This window comes from Suricata suricatta, chromosome 4 (genome assembly GCF_006229205.1).
Source record: "Suricata suricatta isolate VVHF042 chromosome 4, meerkat_22Aug2017_6uvM2_HiC, whole genome shotgun sequence".
In the NCBI taxonomy this organism is placed as follows: domain Eukaryota; kingdom Metazoa; phylum Chordata; class Mammalia; order Carnivora; family Herpestidae; genus Suricata; species Suricata suricatta.
The window spans coordinates 151,236,747-151,248,944 of record NC_043703.1 but is presented as its reverse complement, the minus strand read 5'-3'; the positions used below and the strand labels follow the sequence as shown (position 1 = coordinate 151,248,944).

The 12,198-nt window shown below is 40.2% G+C and overlaps 1 long non-coding RNA gene across 1 annotated transcript in view; it reads left to right on the top strand.

The window, feature by feature from the left end:
* Positions 1 to 11,537, top strand: part of LOC115289173 — an 80,786-nt gene extending 69,249 nt beyond the window's left edge. The window contains exons 2-3 of the long non-coding RNA XR_003907436.1: positions 2,867 to 2,973; positions 11,288 to 11,537. This is a non-coding gene — a long non-coding RNA (uncharacterized LOC115289173). The remainder of the gene's footprint in view (positions 1 to 2,866; positions 2,974 to 11,287) is intronic.
* Positions 11,538 to 12,198: the final 661 nt, after the last annotated feature.

Below are 12,198 nucleotides of genomic sequence, written 5' to 3'. Positions count from 1 at the left end.
GTGTTAGTTCCTGTAGTGGTAACTTGTTGCTTTGGCACTCAGAGTCAATTCAACCTTTCTCTAATAGCACAATAACTTGCCCTTTCTTGAAGAAGCACCTTTCTCCCCCTCCAGTGTATGTGGTGTGGGGAATTGCCTCAAATGCTCCAGGGGCAAGTATCACTGGTTGAAGCTTAACAGAGTAACCAATTTTCACTGGGAAAAGTGATTGACTCTGGCCTAGAAGTCAGGCCCTGGACTAGAGGGTTATGAGGGAAACTTTTTTCTTCTGCTATATTTCAAAGTGGGGGTATGTACATTTAGAAGTTACTGATCTTACAGTCATTAGAAGATTATCTGACCAAAAAGAGAACCAGCTCACAGGGGCTTATGCTGAATGAAAATGACAAAAACTGAGTCATAAACATCAGGGAAGCCCATGGTCCAGCCATGTCTGATATTTGACTTTTTAGTCACATTAGGCAATAAATTCCTTTATTACTTTAGACCAGGTTTTCTATTCCTTGAAACTCAAAATTCCCAACTGATAGAATTCTTGGAGGTTTAACATGGTCTTCTTGGCTTCCATACAGCCTATCTGGACTGTTTGGATAAACTAATAGAGGGTAGAAAGATAATTTCAAGAGTGAATGAATGAATGAATGAATGGAAAGTAGATATTTTTGTTGAATGCTTTCTATATAAATATCATATTTGATCTTTTATATGAAGCTTCCATTTTTGCAGACCAAAAATATAACTTGTTTATACTCTATAATAATTCTTGAACATGATTGTTAGCATTATTGCCAAGGATGAAGAAATTACAATTTGAAGAGGGGAGAGTGAAAGATGAAGTCAAACAACTGATGCATACAAAACCTAGGAAGCCCAAGAACTTTCTACAGTGCTTCCTACTTTTCTGAACCTTAGCCTTCTCATCTGTAAAATGGAGATAATAATACAGTACCTCTTTCCTAAGATTGTTAATGGAACAAAAGGGTGTGTGTGTGTGTGTGTGTGTGTGTGTGTGTGTGAAATCTCTTTCTAATTCTTTGGCCTGTTTCTCTAGCATTATCAAGTGATATGAACATAGTATATAAAACAAATGGTTTCATTTTTTGCCCTTGAAAATTTTTTTTCAGTTTTCCTAATGTGCATGCTTAAATTTCATGTATCAAAAACTGATTTCACCTTACACTTTGCATGTTAACTTTGCACCATTGTTCAAGGCTTATTTCCCTAGAAAATTAAGGAAAGTCTATGTCCCCAGGTCCTATGTTAACGGAAGCCTGTTGTCAGACTCTCCTAGAAGTCTGGGGTTCCTCTATGTGTGACTTGGTGACTTTCTAACCACCACTGCACTGCTAACACCACTGCCTCTATCGCTTTCACCACCAACAGCTCTACAACCAACACCTCTACCTTCACTGTCACTTCTACCACCACCTGTACCATCATCAACACCACCAATGTACCACCAATAATACCTCCATCTTTACCTCAACCATCACCAACAACACCATTTACACCAACAATTCCACGAGTGCCATTGACAATAATTCCACCATCATAACCACTACATCTGTGACTACAGCAGCACCAACACTTATAAGTGTCAGAAGGCATTTATAATCTCTAATATTATAATCCTTAATCTTCACTAGAATATTTAAAAGAGACATTTTATCTTGTTTTGTCTATGCAAAACCAAAGTCTCAGAAAAGTGAAATAACCTCTCCAAAGTCCCATGAATTATAAATAGTTGAGCAAGGATTTAACACTCAAGGCTACTTGAATTGAGAAAGTGTGGTCTTTTCACTTTAGTACGATTTCCTTCTCTCAGGCATTCATCTCTATTCTAAAAGACCAGACTCTATTTTTATTCTCTGGAATATAGATTGAGATTTCTCCTCTCAGCCTTTGTTGACTGCAGATGTGGCAAAATAATCTTGCCTGACAGTGACTGTCTTAATTACGGATATGATAACAGGAAGTTAAAGTCACTATAGAGAGGTAGAGAAGGGAAGGTTGACTATGGGGTCGGTAAATGTGTATGAATCACATGTGAGATTTAACATGTCACAACTACGGGCTCTGACTATTGTCTGAAAGGCAACAAAGTCTTTCCAGCTGGTGAGGAAAGTCCAGCTGAGGTGGGGGAGGAAGCGATACCTGGCAGTAAGGCCATCTTCCTGTCAAGAGCGGGTGTAGGGTTGCTGTCACATCGGACATGAGGGCAGCCCAAAGGCTGGGGTTAGCATTCAATGGGAGGATTGAAGGGCACTTTGAAGTCTAGATAGCATTTCTGAAGAATGCCTGATGAGAATTCCAGACTTTTATAGAGGGATATGGAGATTGGATTTGTTTTGCTTTTGAACGCTTTTTATTTGCAACTTTATAGTTCTTTCTGCCATAAATTTGAACCAAAATGGATATTAAATTGCAAAAACAACATAGTTCATGCCTATTTTTCACACACACACACACACACAAAGACTCTCAGAGTAAACTTTGTCTTGACTAGCACATAGAATGAAATTTGGATAATGCCTCTACCCAGCTTTTACTACCCCACCGGAACTGTTATCTCTTCTATCCCATTAAAAAGAAAATGGATTTATTAACTGTTGATATTTGCACATGGGAAATTCATTAGGCCCCTTCATCAGTAGAACTAGGAATCCTGAACAACGTTTCTATAGTATAAAGAGAAGGAACCAATAAGATATCATTGATTTGTGTAGTTAAAAGTGTTTATGTGTTTGAAATGTTAACACCTCTACCTTGCTTGTTCATCATGGAGAGCATCATGTTTTCTAAGCCAAGCACAAGACCTTATCAACTCTAAAGACTTTTAAGCCATTTATTGCCACATTTATTACAGCTCCTATAAGACTGCTTTGTGAGTGCCCTGCAAACTTACTGCCAGTAAGAAGAGAAGATGCAGCTGCAGGTATCACGTGTTGTTATGACATTGTTGTCCAAAAAAAGGTACTCACAACCTCTACTACATAAGAATAATTGGGTGAGAAATTCTGATTAGCCACCTCCTTTTATCCAGTAAGATAAATTCTAGGATTAATAGTAGTTGAACACTCTTAAAACTACTCCAAGTGTTTTGATCTTCATTACATTTATTAAAATAAATAGATAAAGAGTTTATAGAGTTTAGCTCTTGCAGAGGTGCAAGAGCTTACATATGTAACATTTAAAATGTAAACATATAGCTAGGACTCACAAATTAGTTCCCCTGAAATAGTCCTAAGGGCATTGATAGCTTCTAAGATTAATGTTTTAGAAACTACATTCTGTTGATGAATGAGAGAAGTCCTCTGATTTGAATCCTGGAAATGGCAAAAAGTGCTGAGAGAAAGGCTCTTGGCTGGGTGAGGGCCTTCACAAAGGGAGGAGGCTGGTCCTTCCTCCAGGGAATACAACGCTACCAATGCAGCCTGAGCTACACAGTCGGCAACTGTGGCCATATTGGCTGCTTTTAATCCCTCTGGGTAATAAACTGAAGGTTGCATTCATGGTATTAATGATTAGTAACTCCAGTGCCCATGGTTGGCACTGAAAACAGCATGTTGATAATTACTTTTGGTCTTAAAGAATGAGTAGCACAGGATGCCTGTGTCCCACTGTATATGAGGCCTTCTCTCCCCTGCAGAGTAAGCTGGCATCTTTCTTTGGCTTAATTCAGAGAATGGGTTTCTAAGCCAACCTTGAGCAGCCTCTGGAGCATTTTCTGAGCCAGCTTCTGGTGGGGTATTGGGCTCTGGTGCATTTTGAAGAGAGTAGTTGGCATACTCAAAGAATGAGTATATTTGTAAACCACAATCACATAAACGTGAAGGGAAACACAGTGTTTGCCAGCAATGTCTCTGGCCTGTATGTGGAATAAACTAGCAAGCAGTGGAACAGGCTAGAGCCACAAGTGTCAGAGCTGGAAGGGACCACAGCATAATAAGGGCTAAGTCCACAATGACGACAGAGAACAAGCAGCTTTCTCAAGGCCACTCAACCAAGTCCTTGGCTGCCTCACTTACAAAAGGGGAACAGCAGTACCTGTCTGGCAGGACACTTGAAATGGGTTAACATCTAAATCTAAATACATAAATGGGATAACATCTAAGTACATGCCTCACATGGAGATTGGCCCCTGATGGAGGTGTAACAGTTTTCTTATTACTGGGTTATTACCCCTTGGAGCCCACACCTCTAATCATTGTCCATTCTTGCCTTACTCCCTGCTGATGCTATACTGCGATCCCACATGTATAAAACCTGGTGTGATCCTGGATGGGCACACATGCCAGGCATGAGTTCCTGCCACAGAACTCCCCTCTTGGCAGTACAAAGGATAACTTAGCCCATATAGAAAATTGTCTCTTTTTAAAAATAACTTTATAGAAACTTTTCCACTTCCACAATACAGAAGCACTACAGACAACCCAGGGCGGGGGGAGGGGGACAATCCCAGAGCCTGTTGACTTGGGTTTTCTTGAGACTTAGAGCCTGTCATCTTAGAGCAAACACTCATGAATTCCTACTCTTCTCTAGTTAAAAGAAAAATGTGTTCCAAGCTCAAGAACATATTCTTAATACCCAAGGAAAAAAATAATCTATCCCTTTACCTTTAATAACATCAACAACTAATAGGAAGGTAACCAAATCTTTATTGTGCAGATTTCGTTTTCCAGATAGCTCCTAGGTTTGTAATTACAATTGTGAGAAAAAAGCATATACCTGTGATAGTCCGGTGTTCTGTGTTCTCATAAGAATCAACAGGTAACTGAAATAATAGCACACCAATGATGATGCAAAGAACGTGAAGGCAATTTTCTTGACCCTAGTTTCCTTTGAACATATATTATAGGGTAGACTATTTGCTATTTTTCTCCAAAAGAGAAAACCTCTGCTGGCAATAGGGTATCCCTTGACATAAATCAGTCAAAGAAGACTATCATAGAACCCACATCACAGAAATTTTATCCAAACCACACTTTATAATATTTCATATCATGAGAGTTTAAACTTCTTCTATAGAAAGTTACAAAAACATCAAAAAATCAAACTCCAAAACCAAATTCCCAGCTGCCTTTTCAAAAAAACTCCACACTCAGACCATTGGAAGCAATGCTTGATAAACTGTATTTGAAAGGAGCTATTGATTACACAGCTGCAAGTGGAAACAGGGGAGGATTATAAATTAGGAATCCACCATCCAAGAAAATATCATATAGATAAGATGGAATCTCATCTTTCTGAACCAAAGCCACCAAAACAAACAATGATCCAAAACTCTGTTCTGGGTGCTCAGTGAGGTGCAAGAGGACATTGGTTCTGAAATACAATACTACTCTGAGGAAGAAGAAAAGAGATGTCCTAGAGTCTTTTTTAATGTGGTGACTGAATTTTTTTTAAATGTGTAATAAAAATTCAATTAATGACATGAAATACAAAACTGTAAAGCAGCATCACATGAGGAGGAAGCAGAAGAGATGTAAATAAGAATCATGACAGATATGGGAAAAGGGGCTAAAAGTCATTATATGAATTCAAGTTCAGAAAAACAGGGAAGAGAAGAACCAGCATTTATTGTCTATCAAGAGCAGTCCCTCAGTTAGGTTGTTTTCTGCTTTTGTATAAGAGCTCAATGTGTGACCAAATGTAGGATAAGAAAATATTTTGAATAGAAACAGTAAGTGTCCCCTTTCTGTGGAATTCTTCATGTGGACATATGATTTATTCATGAGGCACAGGGCTAGACTCCTTAGGTACCTCATCATGAGTAACTCTCAGAACAATCCTGCTAGGTAGGTATTATTTTTCTGATTTTATAGATGAGAAAAGGGGCATACAGAAATTATGAAGAAAATACAGCAAAGGAGTAGTGTTGTAGTCAGCTCAGCCTGATGTAAAAAATTACCATTGATTGGGTGGCTTCAACAGATTTGTTTCTGACAGTTCTGCGGACTAGGAAGCCCAAGATCAAGGGGCTCGCAGATCCCAGCTCTGGGGAGAACACACTTCCTGGTTTGCAGATGGTCCTCTGTATCCTCACAAGGCAGAGAGCAGAGAGAGGAAAGGAGCCTCTGTGTCTCTTCTTAGAAAGGCACTAGGCTCCACCACCAGGACTTACTCCCCCATCCTCACCTGCCATCACACTGGGGATTAGTCTTCACATATGAATTTGGGGAAGAGGCGACACACATGTTCAGTCTATAGCAGATGGAAACAATAATGAAAATTAATTACAAAAAGAAATGTTTTTATTTGAAAAGAACCTAAGACAAAAGAGGAGGAGATATAATAAGGAAAATTTGTGAAAAGAAATCCTTACTTAGACATCCTTTTTCCGGGGTAATGAAAAAGCTCTGTACGTACTGGGAAAATAATAAGTAAACAAAAATTTACATTACCTGTCAATGAATACAAATCAGCCTTTTGTAAAGCTGACAGGAAATAATGAAGAGGCCCCTGAAGAGGATGAGGGGAAATGAGATGAGCCCTCAAATCTGTACCTCATAGAATTCTCATTCTTATGCAATGGAAAATAAATATTACCTATGCTGCTCAAGACATCTGAAAAGTGATTTATACAGGTTAAGCTTTCTCATCATAACAACTCCTTGAGGAAGAAACTATCATCTCCATTTACAAATGAGGAAACTGAGGCACCAGAGGACACCTGACTTATCCAAGTTCACATGGCCACCACATGGTGGATTATGAATTTCTTTTTATTTCCAAATCATTGCTCTTCACCAACACCCTGAGAGGAAGTCAGTGGATGAAAAAAATGGAGTAATTCACACCCACAAATCTTTATCTAACAAACAAGTCAGGTAGAGAATTTGAAAGGTAAAGCAATTTGAAAGAAGTACTGGATGTTTTGGCAGGGGAAGAATCATCAGAACTGAAAAGGAACCAGTATCAATTCTGAATGTGAAAATCATACTCACAGAAGTAAAACAAACAAAGAAAAAAAAACCATCCCCAATTTAGCAGTAGAATGGTCTACTAGAGAAAAACTGAATTTGATACTGCATGCCTGCCTTTGAACTTGAAACTTGAACTTGAAAATGGAATCAAGAGCTGGAAAAATCTCCCAGAATGAAACAGAGAGAGACCAAGAGAGAAAGAGAGACAGAGACAGAGAGAGGTCAGGAAGATGGAGGAAAGAAAGGGAAGGAGATCTGATAGCAGGAAGCAAATGCCAACAAACAATACAGTATACAATGTACAGTGATGACTCCAGATATAAAGAAGAAAGAAAATGAGATGAAGCAGAAAAAGTTAGATGTAATTTTGACATTTATGCTTTTGTTATTTAGCTTTTGCAATTTATAATTTCCGTTAAGATTTCTGCTTTAATCCAAGAGATTTCTTTTCAACCAATTTTCAAACATCTGGAGTGTTGAAAGTCATCTATTTACTATTGGTTAATATTCAATTGCTAATTCTGTCACATCTTATTATTCATTATTCATAATAAAAATATTTAGTTCTTGTCATTGTTGGGGTATTTTGGTTTCTATTTTCCCATGATTTCAAGAAAGAGATGAGTACTCTGAAAAAAAACAGAGTACCAACTTCATTAACAAATAAGTCTAAATCATGCAATGCCACAGATTAAAAACAAAACAAAACAAAACTGTAAAAAGTGGTGGAAAAAAGAGATTACTTACAAATGAATGCCAATCCAACTAATGACAGACTTCATATCAGCAACAATGGCTGTAAAAGAACAATGAAAACAATGACCTCAAAGTGCTGAGGGAATAGAACTCAATCTAGAATTCTAACCCAGCTGAACCATCATTCAAGAATAACAAAGGTGGCACCTGGGTGGCTCAGTTGGTTAAGCATCTGACTCTTGATTTCAGCTCTGGTCATGATCTCATGGTTCGTGATTGTGAGCCATGCATCGGGGCTGCTTGGGATTCTCTTTCTTCCTGCCCCTCTCACGCTCACTCTCTCTCTCTCAAAAATAAATAAATAATTGAAATAAAAGAATAACAACAAATGAAGATATTTTTAGAGTATTGCCCATGGACCTTGACTGAAAGGCATACCATTATAGTTAATATTTCAGCAAGAAACATGTATTTTCTCTTAATTTTTTGAAGTAATGTCTTACGCTGATATGATTATCCATATTTTTTTAGATAAATTCCACTTTGAAATTCCACTTTTGACATGGTGTAAAATGTTTCTGAAGCACTGTTGCCTTTGTCTTCCTAACACTCATCCAAGTCTGGACAGAGATGAAAATATCAGCAACCTGAGTGCTCCCCAGATTCCTTCTCTTCTGGACAGAGCCTGACTGCCTGGTCCTCCCTCGTCAGATGACTGTGGGGCTGAGGCTGGCTGTACAGGTTTTCGTGAGGGCCCAGAAGCAGTCAGGTTGGCCCACAGAGTAAGCCTTTGGCCCTCCCATGCCCCCCACTGTTTCATAGGCCCTCTGAATGCCAGGCACCTTTACTGAAGTCACAGAAAAGCAGAGGCAGGCAAAATGACTGTTACAATACACTTAAGGATTCTCAGGGAGAAGGTGGGACTCTAGAAGAAAGGATGGCTATTGATACAACACAGGTGAAAGCATTTGAAGAGAGCTTTCCCAATGAGGAAACATAAAAATAAGTCACAGAGAGACCAATTAAAGGTCTTCTGGAGCTGAAAAATATATATGATTAAAAAAAAACTTTTTTGAGAGACAGAGAAAGTGGGAGCAGGGGAGGGTCAGAGAGAGAGGGAGACACAGAATCCAAAGCAGGCTCCAGGCTCTGAGCTAGCTGTCAGCACAGAGCCCAACACGGGCTCGAACCCACCAACAGTGAGATCATGACCTGAGCTGAAGCCAGCTGCTTAACAGACTGAGCCACCCAGGCGCCCCTATGATTGAAAATTTTTAACAGATAACTGAAAAGGGGGCAGGCAGAGCTGAGCACCAATTTAGATCTGAAAGATCCGGCGGAAGAATTAGTTCACAGTACAGAGCAAGCACATGGAGGACTGAAGTCCCTAACTCTGAGCCAATCCTCCATATTTTACTGCTGCCGGTAAAACGGAGGCAACTATATAACTAAACTTCCCAGCCCCACCTTATAGCTCAAAAGATGTCAAATCCCAAGGAAAGTTATTTTTCTTAGTTATTTATTTTTTAGAGGGAAAGAGAGTTAGAGGGTCATGGTGGGGAGAGAAGAGAGGGAGAAAGAGAATCCCAAGCATGCTGGGCACTGTCAGTGCAGAGCCTGATGTGGGGCTCGAACTCACAAAGTATGAAATCACGACCTGAGCTGAAATCAGGTCGGACACTTAACCAACCGAGCCACCCAGGCATCCCATGAAAATTCCTGAGCTACATCCCAGCTTTGGACGCCCAGCTGTTACAGAACCTGGTTCGGATCCCTGGGCAGAAGAACCAAGCGGCACTGGGAGATTTGGGAAGGCAGGAGGTTTCCTTCACACCAGCAGGCTTAGAGATCAGTTTCCAGAGGTCTGAGCCCCCAGCGTAAGCAGAGGGAACAATTTAGAGTCTGTTACTTCCGCATTCCTCTTTAGTAGTAATTTGGTGCACGTGGCAAGGGGGTGGGAAGAAGAACTCAGAAGGGAAACCTTTGGCCGAGGACTGGAATTTCCCTATCAGTCCTGTTGGTCATCTTATAACAGATATTTCCCTATCACAACCAGGTACTTACAAAATAAAAATAATATTTTAGTCAATAATTTTATTTTGAAATCAATTACTGTAATACACAGAGACCGAAATGAACGTTGAAAATAGTTCATTGGTGGTGTGTGTGTGTGTGTGTGTGTATTCTCTCTATTTTGGATTCCTAAGAAATGATGACTGTCTTCCCTAAAGACTTTAAGCACAGACAGGAGTTTCTGCCACCTCTTTCTTGCTTGTCATGCAAAGAAGTTGCTTTGGTATTTTTTTTTTAATCTTTATTTACTTTTAAGAGAGAGAGACAGAGACAGAATATGAGTGGTAGAGATGGAGAGAGAGAGAAAGGGAGACAGAATCAGAATCTGGCACCAGGCCCTAAACTGTCAGCACAGAGCCCAATGCAGGGCTTGAATTCACAAAATGTGAGATCCTGACCGAGCTGAAGTCAGGAACTTAACTGATTGAGCCACCCAGGCACCCGGTGCTTTGGTATTTTATGCAATTGGATTTTTAAGACTGACTTTGCCTGCAAATAAAATCTGACTCAAGGGAGTGAACAGCCCCATGCTGTGAGCAGAGTTAAACCACTGTTTTCAAAAGCTCAGTGAACTGGTAGAAGGTTGGAGGGGCAGTGCACCAGGAGATAATCCAGGAGCGCTTGGGGCACACCCTATTGAGAAGTTCATGACAGACTGCAGTTTCAGGCGTTGGTCCAGAGGGGCAGTGGTGACATTGAGATTCATCTTTTGGCTACACCAAAGTGCGTCTGCCTCACACCAGAAAGACCATGAAGCAACTTCTCAAAGAGGCACATGAAAGTCTATGTGAAACCAGACTCAACAAAAGATGGAGAAATAAATGAGGGAACAAGACTGAGTATTGGCTCTGAGATTTCTGTCAACCCAGACAAAAGGTGAAACACGGTGAGTTACGTGATTCTTGTCAGAAAGGGTGAAGTGGACCCCTGTTTTTCTTGGTACTTAATTATAAACTAATTTTTCAAATGCCTCCTTATACGGGGGGTGATGAACAAGCATAATAACATCCAAAAATAAATGATTCAAAGGAGTACTTCTGAAAAGCTGGAATCAGTCTTTACCAGGACTTTGCAGATACTTTTGGGGTTTTAAAGCTAATTTAATATACAATAGCTCCTTTCCCTCCAGGTTTGGAAACCAGATTGTTATTGGTTGAATTGTGCCCTCCCCCCCCCCCCCGCCCATTTATATCCTGAAGTGTTAACCCTGAGGACCTCAGAATGTGACCTTGCTTGTAGATAAGGTTTACACAGTTAATCAGGATAAAATAAGGTTCGTGTAGGCCTTAATCTAATATGATGGTGTCCTTATAAGAAGGGGAAATTTGGACATAGACAAGAATGTACCGTCACATAAAGATGAAGCCAGCGATAAGGATGATGCTTCTATAAGCCAAGGAATGCTAAAGAGTGCCAACAAACCAGCGCCACCTACAAACAGATTGTCCCTGATACCCCTCCGCAGGAACCAAGCCTGCTCAGACTCTGGCATCCATTCTTGTTAGGTGATAAATGTCTGCTGTTTGAAGCGCTCAGGCTGTGGTATTTCATCAAGTTAGGAAACTCATGCACATGTCCTTATATTTTCTTAGGCTGAGGGATTCTCCAGTGCAGCTTTGCCTGGCAGTGAACACTTCTGATCAGGGCCTGAATGGAAGATTCTAGTGATTCGATTACAAACAAAACAATTGAGTGAAAAATGCAGTCAGGATAATTCCAAGAACAGTCCACGACTGGGAGCATTGTACCCAGACCCAAGGTCCCCAGCAATGATGCACTCACATCAGGCCTGATCCTACCATGAGAAGTTCACATTTCTACAATAAAAAAGTTCACATGTTTTCTTTGGTCTCGTCCTAATTTATATTGGTTCTCTTTTATGACAAGAGTCCAGAGACCAGAAGGAACTGGCCCAGGACCAAATGTAAATAAAACTTGAAATCTCTGTCATTTACCTGATCCCTAATTAGGAGAAGGGCAGCCCTGCACCCAAGCCTTTGCCAGCACAGGTAATGCTGCCGGATGGTCCCAACAGCTCCTTTTATGACTTAGGTGAATTTTGCCAAGTATTTGCTTGGTGTCACATTTATGAGCTTACTTAAGAATCTTTTTTACAAACGTTTTGAAGACTGACTTTGTGGACTTGCTCCAGAACTACATTCCTGGGGCCCACTGCACAGTATTTTAATGAAGTCAAGAGGTAAGCTTTGCCTTCTGGGTATTTTCTCTTATCTTCTTTCCCGCCTCTTCTCCTTTCCTCCAGGAGTTTCTGTTCCTATAACAAACAAGTCAACTATAATCTACGGGCAAAATTTCCTTGAGCATCTATCATTGTCCTGCATTCTCCTGGGCATGGACCTGCTCTCTATGGGGAAGCTTACTATCTTAGAGCACCTATGAATGTTCATGTGTGTGTGTGTGTCTGCACACATGCATACACTTGCACTTGAGGGAGAACTACTTCACTGGCCACCTATCTGTAGAATCCAAGTATCTTAGCATT